Consider the following 5,085-nt stretch of genomic DNA (forward strand, 5'->3'; position numbering starts at 1 on the left):
ACGTGTGAGGGGTAGAGCAGAGCTCAAGAGATCCCACCGCATCCCTCTCGCCGCATCACTGGTTTTCATACAAATAAAGCGCATATTTTGTTACCCGTCAAAATGGCAACAAATACTTCGCACATTATTGTGACTTTTTTTTCTGTTTTAATTAAGTTTATTTTGTCAGTTAATCTACAGTGAAATTTATGTTTTATTAATCTGAACAATTTGTTTTATATTAATTTATTTATCTGTTTTCCCTCTTTTATTGTCCTCACGTATTATATCATGTCTAATATTGTACCTGTTATTTACAAACTAAGTATAACTAACATTGATTGGGCCAGACTCCAAACTTGGCTACGCTGCTTATAAGCCAATAAATGAATAAAAAAAAACCCAAAAAACCCTATATTGTAAAGTCTGAATCTTATAAACAGATGGAACTAAAGAATACAAAAGTTTAAATAAAAAGAAATTGCAATGCAATTGCATTCATAATAATAATGAAGGCTTAGCAACCCAAAAATTCGATGGCGATACCAACCATCGTTCTCTATATACATCTGTCCAGTGAAGCCCTTCCCAACTCGATTATATTTAATCAACCTTAGCGTGATCCTCCCGTCTACGCTTCGGTCTACACTTCTGACGTTCATTATTTATTAACATTTTAAGGATCCATTTGTTTGAATAGTACCAAAACCTTACACACCCATCCAATTCGCCACAATATTATAACCTGAATTATATTAAATGGGTAAGTTCCCTCAATTCAGTGTTGTACAGCCTTCTATATTCTCCGGTTCATGTTTTACGTATCCAAATATTTTATTTTCAAAAACCTTAAGGTGCTGTTCTTCCCTTAGCGCAAGAGGTTATGATTAGCTTCCTTAATGAAAAGTGGGACGGATGATAGTTATGTAAATTTTAATTTTTGGACAAAAGGACAGAAGGCGGAAAAAAGCGGGAGCTTAGCGATTTCGAAATTTAAAACTAACAAACATTTCCTAGCTTTAACCTCACTTTTATTTCCACATCAATTTCGTTTTTTCCAGTTACTTTAGAACCTAAATACATAAACCTATTAAACCTGTTGAAATTTATTTCTTCCTATATCTATGGCACTGAAATTCGCCCATTTCTAGTGCTAACCATATAGTTTGTTTTATCCGTATTTATTTCGCGACCTAGTTCATTACTTCAGTTTATCAACGTAGTTTTATTTAGTTTATATTAATTATTCTTTTTTATTTTTCCTTTCATATACTTTGTCTGTTTAAAAGATTCTCATCTTCGCCGTGTTTCGTGTTTGAAGTCTTTGAAAAGTTGTTTCGGGTAACCGAAAAGAATGGGAGTACTAATACATAATATAGCCACTACTAGCGCCCCATGTGGCCAACAGCAAAAGCTTACCTCCTCTAGCGCCCTCTGTTGGGAGAAGAGGAATTTAAAACATGAGAGAGCCATCTTTTTCTATGGGCAGTAATTTTCTTCCTTCTTTTCATTAATGAAAAAGTAAGTGAGTAGAAACACTCTGAACCACCTCTCAGTAGAACAGGAGAGAGGAAATCGAGGAATGCGGAGAGGAAAACGGTCCGTGCTTCCGTAAATCGGATAAACATAAGTCGCCATCTTTCCGTATAATTCACACCATCACATCAGTCATCATAATGAATGTGCATATGCTCATTAAAATCCATAAACACTTAATCAAAATTAATTAAAACACAATTAATTTTGTGTTTTTGACAGTTCTATTTAGGTCACCCTTACACTACCTGCACATTACAAAATAGATTTTTTTTTTCTGTGAATTATGTTTTTTTTTCGTTTGCGGCTTTAGGGCACTTGCTCAGCCTCCACTGACGCGGTGATGCGGCGAGAGGGATGCGCTGGGATCTCTTGAGCTCTGCTCTACCCCTCACACGTGGGGGATAGAGTGGGCTCAGGGATCCTCAGGTCGATTGTGTAAATATTGTATATTAGAGTGTAAATGTGACTAGAGACATTTTATTTTATTTATTTATTTTTCATGCAGATAGTTTGATTATGTTCATTTTGTTTATTCTTCTGTTTGTATATATTTTAAGAGTTTTTTTTTTTATTTTTTATTTTAGTATGTATGAGATCATTCATCATTATTACCTATTGCCCACAACTTTGTGGCAGATTGTAATATCTATCAATAAATAAAAAGTATTATTAAAAATTTAAAAAAATAAATAAATGAAAAATTATGTTTTATTTATCATTTCAATACAGTCCACTTAGTATACCTACCCAATTAATCATAAGTAAAGTAACGCTTGGCCTCGAGTTGAAGGATCACTTCATACAGAAGGATTAAAAAGTTGATTTCAACGTATAATGAATGAAAAATTACCCAAAAATCTTAAATCGCACGCTGTTGAATATTTTCAAATCGACATGGTCCTTCCTCCAGAACATTTGTTTTCCAGGGGGTAGCGGTCAAAGTAATATAAGTCAGAATTTTAAAATACGGAGGCCGAAATGTCAGCTCACATAAAAAACAGCATATTCACTTTCTTAGTGTTCCATTTCAGGCTCCCCTTTCAACCATCTTCCTGATCTAGTGTGCTTATATCTCCATCATTATTTCGTACATAATTTTTAAAATATTAATGTAAAATATAGGTCTTTATTTCTATCACTAAAATGGAAATTTAAAAAATCGTGTGTGTGAATATAAGTAATATACCATTACGTAACCATAATTTATTATAACCATAAGCATAAATACTATATGGTTATGAACTGTCATCAGAAAGTGATTTGTCTTTTTGAATGTTTTACCAATCCAAAATCCGAGAGGGTCATTAGGACATCGATGACATACAGAGTAACAGGTTTTCTGTGTCCACACAGTTCTCAGAACGGCGCACGCAACTTCCACCAAGTCTTGTCTAGTTTAATAGCTTTAATCCGCAAATGCGTTGTGCTTTCTGCTACACTTTCTCTCCTATTGCCTAACTTAAAACAGGAACTGCATTTTTGGTATAATGGCACTGCAATTCCTGTGTGCAATAATTATAATAATGCTTCGTCTAAAAGATCTTATGACTAGCGGTATAAACGGTTTCCAGGGTGATATTTTGGCTGTACCACATGGAATGGAATTAACTAAGTGTATATACTTATTATTTTATGCAATTTATTAATGATACATTTTTAAACAATTTTTAAAGTAAATGTGGATATAGTAATAGATGTAGCATAGATTTTTTTCTATATAATTTTTCGCTCATATTTACATAATTTTTTTTAACCCCACCTTAGTTTACTTTATTGTCTTACTATCCTAAAGTTTAAACATATTTTTAGTTGGTTTGTATCATGTTAAGCCCTGCAAATTATGAAGAAACGTTAGCTAATAAACAGTTTGAAATTATGTTTTGTTCCTTTTTTGACCCCACCCCGATGATCCCCTTCATATTCCGTAACGGTCAACCATTTTTATTTGTACTGGGTTGGTGCATATGAAATGTCAGATTTTTATGTGAAGATATAAAACTGCATATTTTTTTTCATAAGCTGTTTATTTACTCAAAATATGTTCCATTCGCTCCAATGCACTTTTCCCAGCGGGGCTTAAAAGCATAAATGCCTTTGTTAAAAAAATTCTGATGTTTAGAATCAATAGAGGATGGCCTCGAGATCTCATCTAGAAATGTTATTGGAGTTCTATCAGTGGGTAAGTTCTCCACATGTTACTATGTCACCTACAGCAAATTTACTTGTTGTATATATTTGTAAATGACAATAAATAAATTATTTAAAAAAAAAATCAATATATTCAGATATCGATTTTTTTACGCTGCCTTCAGTTTATACTGTTTACTACAATAGTTACTTCTACTGTACTGTTTTGTACAGTCCATTAAACCAGGTTCAAATGTTTATAAAAATTAAAGTCGGTTAGCGAGAGATCCGGGGATGATATTTTAATTCATTTATTTTCGCAATTGTTCTGTGTAGTGTATGCCGCAGTCACGGTCATTTTGGTTCTTCCCCATAGTTCGTTTCGTAACTTTGACTGTTTTTTTTTTATCTTATACTGCCATACGACAAACAAAGTCAGTATGTAATCTGTATATATACTATGTATTATATTATATATCTGTAATTGTTATTATATATAAATAAAGAGGATTTGAAAATAAAAAAAAATTTGACTGTTTTGACTCTTACTCTTTTCATAGAATAGGAACAGAAATATTTGTATGTAAAAAAAATCTGACATTTCATAGGCACCAAAATACTAGTAGATCTTTACCTGTTTCCTAATATAAGATGTGGGTAGGAGTGTTTCTAGGCATGCGAAAAATATTCTTTTTAAACAACTTTTGAATGTTTTCTATTCTTTCACATATCGTATACCGCATCCCGTGCTCCACTCCCAATTGTAATTCTGCTTACATCAGCGAAAAAAAAAATCCTCTTAAAAGACCGAATCATACAACATAAATATTCTATTTCATCACATAAGTATTCTCCCTCAAAACTTTCAGAACATTCTCTATCATTAAACCATTCCTTTAATTTTGACAATGCATCCATACTTGCCGCAGTTTGTAAACATGACAAAAGATTTTATATCGTTGAAAGTTTCTAGAATCTTCTTTCATCAATTTGAAAACCGACAAAAAGAACTTTAACATTAACATATTCCCAAATAGTTAATTTATTAAAAAAAAAGTAACAGCGTTAATTTTTTTCCATCAATAGTTTATGTTCTTTAATAATTTTTAAGTCATTTGTCGTCACCCTTTTGTACGTTTCCTTTTAAATATTTTAAAATTCTTATTTTTCTCTTCGTCCGCTGTCTTTCAAGCAAGGTTTGTCTTAGGTTTTGTTTTCCTTTTTCTTATCTTTCTGAAACTCCCTTCTCTATTATTTTCTTATTCTTTCTTACTCACGTTATTATTTTTGTTCGCCATATATATTATTATTGTCATATTTTCTAATTACTTCTTTATCTTACTTTACTTTATATTTTGTTTCTTTATTCTCTTTTTGACTTACATATTACATTAGTTACACATATTTTCTTTCCATAACTTTATATTTTGTTTCTTTATT

The 5,085-nt window shown here is 31.9% G+C and overlaps 1 protein-coding gene across 1 annotated transcript in view; it reads right to left on the minus strand.

The window, feature by feature from the left end:
• LOC106688604 (scavenger receptor class B member 1) overlaps positions 1 to 5,085 on the minus strand; it is a 96,260-nt gene that overhangs the window by 74,849 nt on the left and 16,326 nt on the right. The window lies entirely within an intron of this gene.

This window comes from Halyomorpha halys, unplaced genomic scaffold, assembly GCF_000696795.3.
Source record: "Halyomorpha halys isolate HHAL.00 unplaced genomic scaffold, Hhal_1.1 Scaffold1162.1, whole genome shotgun sequence".
NCBI lineage: Eukaryota > Metazoa > Arthropoda > Insecta > Hemiptera > Pentatomidae > Halyomorpha > Halyomorpha halys.